This window comes from Vicia villosa, unplaced genomic scaffold (genome assembly GCF_029867415.1).
Source record: "Vicia villosa cultivar HV-30 ecotype Madison, WI unplaced genomic scaffold, Vvil1.0 ctg.000896F_1_1, whole genome shotgun sequence".
NCBI lineage: Eukaryota > Viridiplantae > Streptophyta > Magnoliopsida > Fabales > Fabaceae > Vicia > Vicia villosa.
The window spans coordinates 579,773-590,201 of record NW_026705404.1 but is presented as its reverse complement, the minus strand read 5'-3'; the positions used below and the strand labels follow the sequence as shown (position 1 = coordinate 590,201).

The following is a 10,429-nucleotide window of genomic DNA, read 5'->3' as shown; positions in this document are numbered from 1 at the left end:
CAGGAGCAACAGTAGGTGCTTGTTGTTGAGCTACTTGAGAAATTTGCGTTTCGAGCATTTTGTTATGTGTAGCTAAAGCGTCTACTTTGTTTGCTAATTGTTTTAGTTGCTCACTATTATGAATGTTTTGGTTTAGGAAGTCCTTGTTAGTTTGTTGTTGGGAATCTATGAAGTTTTCCATCATGATTTCTAGGTTTGACTTCCTAGGGGCATTTGGAGCAGCTACGGGTGCTTTTTGATAGCCAGGTGGAACAACAGGTGCTTGTCCAGGTGCGTATAACACATTGTTATTCTTATACGAGAAGTTTGGATGATTCTTCCATCCAGGGTTGTACGTGTTTGAGTAAGGGTTTCCCTGAGCATAATTCACTTTATCAGGTGGAACACCTGTCAGCAGTTGACATTCGACAATGACATGTCCAGTTAAACCGCATATCTCGCAGTTAGGAGTTACAACAGCCGTGGTGGCTGCAGGAGTTATGGTTAAGTTCTCGATCTTTTGAGTTAAGGCGTCTACTTTAGCGTTAACGCGGTCTATACCACTAACTTCGTACATTCCTCCTTTGGTTTGGGATTTCTCTACAGCGGTTCGTTCTCCTCCCCATTGGTAATGGTTTTGCGCCATGTTCTATATGAGGTTATAGGCTTCATCATGGGGTTTGTCCATTAGAGCTCCGCCAGCAGCGGCATCTGTAGTCATTTTAGTGTTATATAATAGACCACCATAGAAAGTATGGATGATCAGCCATGGTTCAAGTCCATGATGAGGACAAAGTCTTAGCATATCTTTATATCGCTCCCAGGCCTCGAAGAGTGATTCGTTGTCTTTTTGGGTAAATCCGTTGATCTGACCTCTTAGCATAGCAGTTTTTATAGGCGGAAAATATCTCGCTAAGAAAACTGTCTTCAATTCATCCCAGGTCGTTATGGAGTTAGAGGGTAAAGATTGAAGCCACGCTCTAGCTCTATCTCTCAAGGATAAGGGAAAAAGACGTTATCGAATTGCTTCAGAACTGACATTGTTAGCTTTGACAGTGTCGGCGTATTGCACGAACACGGATAAATGGAGATTAGGATCGTCTGCAGGACTTCCAGAGAATTGGTTCTGCTGGACAGCTTGTACCAGCGAAGGTTTTAGTTCAAAAGTGGTTGCCTTAATCGCTGGTGGTGCGATACTTGAGTGCGGTTCAGCTCGTGAAGGAGCGGCATAGTCTCTAAGAGGACGAGCATCAACCATCTCTAACTTCGGGGTTTGTTGATCAGAAGGAATCAATTCTTGAGAAACTGGAATCGGTTCTACTTCGGGAATATGATGAATTCGATGTCTTACGTTGATAAAACGTTCGATTTTGTTGATTCGTTGTATTAATTTCCCTCCTTGTAAACAAGTATTTGGCATACAATCGTTCAAAGAAAAGGGAAAAGAATTGCCCTAGTCTCTACGGTGTAACAGTTAGTTTGGAGATGCATCTCCGGAGTGTATTTTTGGACAAACTCTCTTTATTAATTTCTAATTTAACATAGCATATCCTGCATGATCAAACATTATTCTTCAAAACCTTTACAAAAATTCTTTTCGTCCTCGATCAAAATTTGCAATTCAAAACTTCAGTCTTGTGTTTCATCATATCAAAAGGAGAAAAAAAGTTGAAATTTAAGATAAAGATAATTTATTTTTTCTTTATTGTTCACATTAATCTTGTTTTAGAGCTGTAAAAGTTGCGTTTTATTCGAAAATGCATTTTTGGATTCTATATGAATTCCTTCAGAAGTGCACTTTCAGAAGCGTTATGTGTTCACATAATCTGTTTTTGAATATTTTATGTTGTTGTTTGCATTAGATATGATGCACTATGATATTTTTTCCAAATCTATTGTATCTACAAATATCAAATGTGTTGATGTGAAGGAGGAAGATGTTGGCAAGCAATTTACAAATGGACATTCAAATGTAGAGAACGCGAAGGCATCAAATTGGGGTTTAGTGTTATAATTAGAAGGTCCGATAATGGTTCAGGTTCAAAAGTTGCATTTGTGACATTCAAATGCTAAAGAAGTGTGAAGTAGAGAACTTTTCTCCCGAAATTCACACGAGATGACACCGGTTCAAAAAATGTAATTGTCCCTTTAAGTCGTGTAGTTATCTTTTGTCAAATAATAAATGGAGATTTAAGGTCATTTGTGATTTACATATCCATAACATGTGTGCCAAGTTATCCAGGCATCAAATTGCATGTCGCCTTATGTTGAAAAAGAAAGAAATCATTTTGGACATGACATTGAATATGATATAGCCCAAAAATATACTTGCAACGTTGAAACGTAAAAGACTATAAAATATCTCAAATATTAAACAAGTTTACAATATTCATGTCCTTAACAACAAGGCGTGAAGGGGGATAGTGTAACGCCCGGAAGTTCGTTAGTAATTTAAATAAAGTATTAAGGATTTAATTATTGGAATTAGTCGAAGTTGGGAAATATCAGCGTTATTATAAGAGTCGTAAAATGGATTAATAGGTTGATTAGAGCTGTTAAGTTGAGGATCGGGTAAATGGTCGATTTAGCCGGGGAGAAATTAATATTAGAAATAATATTAGTTTTAGTAGAATATTAATTAATTTAGTTGGATTAATTTGTATGTGAGAAATAGCAAAATTGGAGGTATAGTATAACAGGCCCTTTTAGACTATTAGTAGACCCATTGTTTTATTAAGAGATTAGAAAGTAAGGAATAAAAAGTAGTCAGCAAGACAAAAACAAAACATTAGGTCATGTAGCTTTTTGGGAAAAGTTACAGAGAGAACGACAAGGAAGGAGTAATACAGAGAAGAATACGTAGAGCAATCGGAGGCCAAAAGTGAAATCGAACCGAAAACCATTAGAGCGACCTTCATTGCAAGGTAAGGGTGAGGTTCAATCTCTATAACCGGGTATATGATAAATCGTGTGTGGGTTGGGTTGTAAAAATATTGGCTCTGTGTTTGTTGATCGCGACTTTACGTGTCTATTAATCTGATGACTGCAAGTGCACAGTCGTGTCGTGTAGTTTTAAAAGATATCGAATCCACAAGAACTATGAATCGGTCTACCGATATTTAAGGTTACTATGTAAAGCTAAGGCTAATAATATTTGGGTTGTTTCTAACGGGAAAATTAAAATATTAATTCTAAGAATATAATGATAAACGAATATCAGTATGTATTTCGTCTAACTTAGGTGATCCGAAGGTCCATTGGCTATGGTTCTCATTCAATTAAAAATCTCTATTAACTATGTCATTTAGAAGTCCTCCTCTCAAACTCTCGCTCTGTTGATTCGGATCACTATCCTAACTCATAATGTACGCTCTCACCATCCCATTAGATTTAGAAAAGCTTTTTGAAAACATCACATTTGATAAAATGCCCATTTCATGAAGAAGTTATTTACTTAAATCTCCTAGTCTCAAACTCTCGCTCTGTTGACTCGGATCATGCTAGTATTCTCTAACGTACGCTCTGGCTGTCCCGCGTCGGGTTGAAAAACACTTTTTGAAAATAAATAAATTCTAATCAGTTTTAATACGCTTTCGCCATCCTTAAAACTAATGTTCTATGTCTACTATCCAGTTAAAGATCTCAAACTCTCGCTCTATTGATTTTACCTTTTATCAGTTCTAAAATCTCAAACTCTCGCTCTATTTATTTTACAACTTTAGCATATTTAATTAGACACAAAACCAGAAACGAGTGATATTTAATAAAACATATTTAAGCCAGCTTATTTCGGATCCCTACGGTTAAATTACTTTACATACCAATATCATAATTAAATTAGCCAGACATATTGATACAGTTAAACATGCATAAATTGATTTGGTTCATAGTTATAAGCATATTAAATGGCATACAATATGTCATGCAATAATAATTAAAGCGGTAAATAGAAACCTTAATAATAAAAATCTGGATTAAATTAAATTTTGGAATCTTCAAGTACTTGAACTTCCACCACAGGTCGGTTGGATCGTTCTTCATAAATTATTTGGCGTAAATAACAAACAAAGGAATAAAAACTAAATCTAACGTAAGGTTAGATATATTAAAGGTTCACAACAATTTCCGGTGTAGAAATTGTTGTGAGAAAAGAATAAGCAAGAATTAAATTGCAAAGGAAATAATGATTGCAGGAAATAAAATCGGCAGCGTTTCTTTGCAGAATTTCAGACCCTTTTCAAGTGTTATGCATGTGGTATTTATAGGACTAGGTTTTCAATGTACTTCTCACTTTCTAGTCTTCACGTTCCTCCTTTTTCTCATTAAAGTGTGCGCTCACGTGACAAGAAAAAGAGTCGTTGTTGAAAGGGGGCTTGAGACATGCGTCTCAAGTGGCTACAAACAAAGAGACGTGCGTCTCCACTTTATTTGGCAAAGGGAGTGGGAGACGGACGTCTCCACTCCATTTACTTGGTCTTCTCCTTCAATTGGGCCTTTTCCTCGTTGTAAGCCCAAGACGGGCGTCTTCCATGATTGTGAGACGGACGTCTCACTTCCTTGAGTGGGCCACGTGCACACTCTTTTGGGCTGGGCCAGTTGCTTTTTGCACCTCCATTCTTTACTAATGCTTCACCTCCATCTTTACTTGTCTTTTAAATTGATTTTTCTCTATTTCTTCTCATTTTGACAAATAGTTCTCAGCACGAACATAATACCTGAAACATCGGAAATACCTGCATAATACTAAAATAAAGCAATTAAATCAAATAAAAGTCCTGGCAATATGTATGTAAATCAAGTCAAATACACTATATAAATTCGTGTTATCAAACTCCCCCATACTTGAACCTTTGCTTGTCCTCAAGTAAATATCAGATTAAAACAGGTGGACAATGGAAATTATAATGCAGGTCTGCCACATTGTTCGAGTTGTACTTAGCCACAGAGTGTTTTTGTTGGAAACCTATGAGATAAATCTTAACAATAAAATTACAGTGGCGACACTAATCAACTCCCAGCATGCATACCAATCCGAATCATGCTATTATAGCTCAACCTTATTCTTGTCGTTTTGTTTTACCCATTTCATTCGCGCGCAATCACATTAAGCCCATTATCTTTACACCTTGTTTCTCTCCTCACAAGGGCGCTCGCCCCTTATCCCAGAGTGGTCCCCACTCTTTTTTCTCTTCATCCTGGGGTGCCCACTCCTTAGTTGGGTGGCCCCCGTCCCAATTCCAGCTTCAACTGCTCAGAGAATTCTCAGATGTTTTCTCCTGGTCCTATCAGGATATGCCAGGGTTGGATACCAGTATTATGGAATATCACTTACCATTGAAATCAGAATGCCCTCCGGTCAAGCAAAAGTTGAGAAGGACTCACCGAAGATGGCCATGAAGATCAAAAGCAAATAGATGATGGTTTCCTCTTCACTTCTGAATACCCTCAGTGGTTAGCTAACATTGATCCCGTCCCCAAGAACAGTAGTATAGTGGGTAGATTAAGTTGCTGGTAATTAATATATTTACAATAAAATCATGATTTCAGAAACAATATGGTGAGTAGCAGGATATATCTTGTTAGCAGACTGGTTTTTGGTAGCAGGTAAACGTAGTAGTAGAAATTGACAGGGACAATGTGATTAATCAGACGGTAGCAGTGCGGAAAATAAAACAGTATAGAAAAGTAGAAATTATCCTAATTAAGCGGTGAACTTAGTTGACCGGAATTAACCGAAAATTGTCAGGGTAACTAGTATACATTAGTAGGTATTTTTGGTTGGCTTATTTTGTTGAGATTATTTTGAATGCATGGATTTGCAGGTACAGTTGAATAAGATGTATTTGTTCCGAATTATGGACAAGCTTGAGTTGGAGGCTTGATAGCTGATGTTGAAATTTTCTATGTTGCCTGAGTTATTTTGCTGTTGTTGTATGCCAATCATAATAGTCGCATACATTGCATTTTTTCTAAGTTGGAGCTAATGCTCACCACATTGGCCTGGATTGGCAAAAATTTGAAAGTTGAAGGCTTATGTCTTGATGCCTCGATAAACTGGAAATTTCTAAGTTGGGAATTCTGCTCCAATGGTACCACATGCATGTGCATAGTTGAGTCGCATTTGAATTGCATATTTGAAGTTGATGTTGATATTATGTTGTTTATTGGTTGGTTGTTGTTTGATGTTGTTAAAATTGTTGGTAAAGTTGCATGATTCTAATTTAATGTACTGTTTATCATACATTTATTTATAGTTGTTGATATCTCACCATTTATTTGTTCGTTGTTGCCTTTATATTGGTAACGTGCAGGTAACGAAGATTGAAGATTAGTAGCTTAGTTGGTGTCGTCGCTTTGATACGTAGCACTCGGGGGGATGAACACATTGTCTTATTTTGTTGTTATCAAGTTGAATTGAAGTTGTTTCTTTTGAGGAGTTTACCTTGTTTTAAGTCATTTTATGTGAGTAAGATGCTATGAATTATTTGAAGTTTAAAATTGTGATTTCGCTGCATGGTTATTTATTAAAGTTGATTTATTTTAGAGACAAAATGGTTGTTTATGAATTCTCCCTGATTATATGCGTTATGCACCTGCTATGATGAGTTTTATGCCGTTGGTTTTAAGTTAAAAATGCGATATCCCACGTTTGGTTGAAATTTTATCACTATGATTTTATTTATAATTGCCAGGTAGAAATGGGGTGTTACAGATATAGCCAAAATGCAACAACTGTTGAAACTTTGGGATGATAATAACTATGCATCTAGGTACCGAACATGCGAAGGTGGAGTAACCATTCAAGATGTACTTTGGACTCATCCTGATTCCACAAAGTTGTTTAACACATTTCCTACCGTGCTCATCATTGATTCAACAAATAAGACTAACAAGTACAAACTTCCACTATTAATAATTGTTGGTGGTACCTTTACTGAGAAGACTTATTCTGCTGGGTTTGCATTTCTGGAGAGCGAAAAAGAGGAAAATGTTACTTGAACTTTAGAAGTATGTCGAACAATTTTGAAGAATAAGGTAGACATGCCGAAAGTCATTATCACCGACAGTGATACCACATTGATGAACTCGGTTGCAGAGGTCTTTCCTACTTTCGAACAAAGAACGTGAGAAGTCGAGTTAAAACTGTGGTAGGGACGAAACAAATACAAGGTGAAGACATAATAATTGTCAAAGCTAGCTTGATAGTGGAAAGAATAATGGATGCATGGAATGTTATAATAAATTCTTTTATAAAAGTATTATATGTCGACACTGTTATATATTTTCAGGAAAGTGTGAGAGAAATATCTATATTTGGTGTAATATGATGAAAGTACAATTTTTAACCAAGTGAAGGAAAATATTGTTTGTGCTTGGACCGATTAGGTAAGATTCATTAGGAATATAACAACTAACCATGTTGAGTCAGCCCTTGCTACACTATATAATTGGTTGGGAAACAGTAAGGGTGATTTTCTACTGCTCACTAACCCTACTTCAAATCCAAATGATCATATTCTGTGTATCGGGTTGCTTTAAAAAATGCGACACTTTGTTCAAGTTTATTTGAAATCGGATTGCCCTATAACATTGATATCGCCGGATTAGACAACTCATTCATCAAGGAAAGTTGAGACTTGGCCAAAACATTTTTTGAAAAGAATTCAAGAATTCACTAAGTTGAGCGAGATTGAAAGAGAATCAAATAGACAAAAATCAATGGTGGTACCACCCATAAATATAGATTTATCCGGCGAAACATATTTCAATTCATTTAAATTTTTTGTAAATGTATTTATGTATTTGGACATGTTTTGTATGTAATCTTGTATTAATATTATTGATGTCAAACATATACATTTTCCAAGATTTCAATTTTCTCCAATTTTTCTATGTAAAACAGGTTCTGTTTCTCACTGATACGAAAATTGCTTCTGTGTTAGGTGGTTTTGGAAATGTATTTCGAGACGCACAAAAAATGATTAAAAAAAAAATTTAGTGGTTTCAAAAATGCATTTCTAAAACTTCCTTTGGCACAAGATAAAATTTCTAAGGTCGATATTGGCTTAGAACTTATATAAGTACGAGACTCTCATCTCACTTTTCTTACCAAATTACACTATTCTAGAATGAACATCATTAGGCATACCGCATATGTCTACTTCAACGAGGAGAAATCCTCAATTGAATTTAAGTTCAATGAGAACACCCTTCTTGCATATTAGAATTTCATACCGGAGAATCTTCTACATACGCGATAATTGAAAAATTGTGAAGCTCAAGTACCGTTCTTCCTCAGTGACAATGTAGGGAAGATTGAGTTCAGCAACTTCGAGCTGAATACAGGTGCATATGTAAGGGTTATGTGGAATACATTATTCTGGAACGAAAAAAAGTTTGATTGAGCTGGATGCGACAATTGCAAGATCGATCGAAGATATTAAAGATGTTGAAACGTCCACCTGGATGTTGAAATGTAATGTTTGATTTATGGCAATGATTACTTACGTTATTTTCGTTTTTTATGTTATCAATGTTAATTTTATTTTTCCTTCTACAACTTTTTATTCCTGTGTTGGTTATGTTTCAATATGATATGAAAATACATCTCCGTAAGCTTTACAGAGATGCATTTCCAAATACATTTCAAGCAAATATTTAGAGCATGACTCAATATCAACATGGATTGTGTATGTTTGAGTGCCTCTGGAGATGCATATCCGAAATCTAGAATTATTTTTGATTTTTCACGAAAGTGTGGTAGTAATCATTAGAGTAACTTAAGCAATTTCCTTAAAAGGGAAGACAAAATGGAAGGAATCGAGGATTTAGATGAAAAAGATTTTAAATAGTTTAATTTTATAAGTAATACAACAAAAATTTTAGTTTGAAGAATAAAAAATGATAAAGCTCCATTTTCGAATTAAAAGGGGAAGAGAATGAAATGTTTGGTGGAAGAAATCTGAAAAATAAAATATAAATTTAATATTTTTTGAAAGAATAATTTTATATAAAATAATATATAAATATTTATTATCAATATATTTTTAATTTTTAAAATATTGTAACTAAAAAGATTATAACAAACAATTTATTTAAAATTTTTAAAATCCTCCAAACCGCTTTTTCAAGACGATTTTTTGTGTTTTCCAAATTATGATGTTTTTATACTATAAATAAAATTTAACACCTCAAAATCATTTCCACTTAAATCCCTCGACTCTCTTTATTTCATTCTTTTTTTTTTATAATTTTTTTCTCGTCTTCAAATTCACAAACAAATTCTTAATGATTGTGCTTTTGATAATGGTCATGCTCTACATACATTGAGATAATTCAATTTTGATTATAATTTGTGTGAATAATAATTAGAAAATGAAGATTATAAGGAAGAAGAAAGCGAAGGTGAAGATATATAAACAATAAAGTTTTTCTTTCTTTCAACTAAAACAAATTAAGTGTTTATTTTTAGTGTTTTTATCTAAACTAAATGTAGTCTAGTAGTAAATTCGAGAGTTTTTATACGAATTCCTCAAACAAAAATAAAATTTTAAAATGTCTCACTTTAATTTTTTTTCTCAAATGTCATATTTTTAAATATTTTAATTCAACTTAATATTATATGGCCAAAGGCTTACTGATCTATTTGAACCTTTTTATAATTTTATAATTTTATTTTTTTGTTTTTCACAATTTAATGAATTAATTAAATATTTTAAAAATTAATGTAACACTATTTAAAAAAATATAAATAATTATTTAATTTCCCTACTACCCAGGCATATTTTTGCATATAGGCGAGTCCATTAGAATTTGGGGGTTAATATATATATATATATATATATATATATATATATATATATATATATATATATATATATATATATATATATATATATATATGGGGGGACGACTCAAGTGAGAACACTTGGTTATTATGTGAAATGAGAACAATGAATCACGATCATTAAATTTTGATTTTGTTGATTTTAATGTAGTTGATTTGTTTCTCTTTCTATGATCCTTAATATTTATTTTAAATCAACATAGTAAGAGAAACCAATTCAGTTCATTAAAATCAACAAAATTAAAATTTAATGGTCGTGATTCATTGTTCTCATTTCTCATAATAACCAAGTGTTCTCACTTGAGTCGTCCCCAATATATATATATATATATATATATATATATATATATATATATATATATATAGCATATCATATGAGAATAACATATTTATATGAGAATGTGAGAATGAATCTGAACCATTGGATTTTAAAATAAATGGTGGAGATTATGGGTGAATTTTTTTTCACTCTCCTACATTTTGAAATAAATGAAGTAGAAGAGAGAAAAAAAGATTCACCCATAATCTCCACAATTTATTTTAAAATCCAATGATTCAGATTCATTATCACATTCTCATATAAATATGTCATTCTCATATAGA

The 10,429-nt window shown here is 33.6% G+C and overlaps 1 non-coding gene across 1 annotated transcript; it reads left to right on the top strand.

Annotated features, from left to right (window-relative positions):
- Positions 1-755: 755 nt before the first annotated feature.
- LOC131632062 (small nucleolar RNA R71) lies at positions 756-862 on the top strand. The gene has a single exon (XR_009292901.1). It is a non-coding gene; the product is annotated as a small nucleolar RNA R71 (small nucleolar RNA).
- The last annotated feature ends 9,567 nt before the right edge of the window (positions 863-10,429 follow it).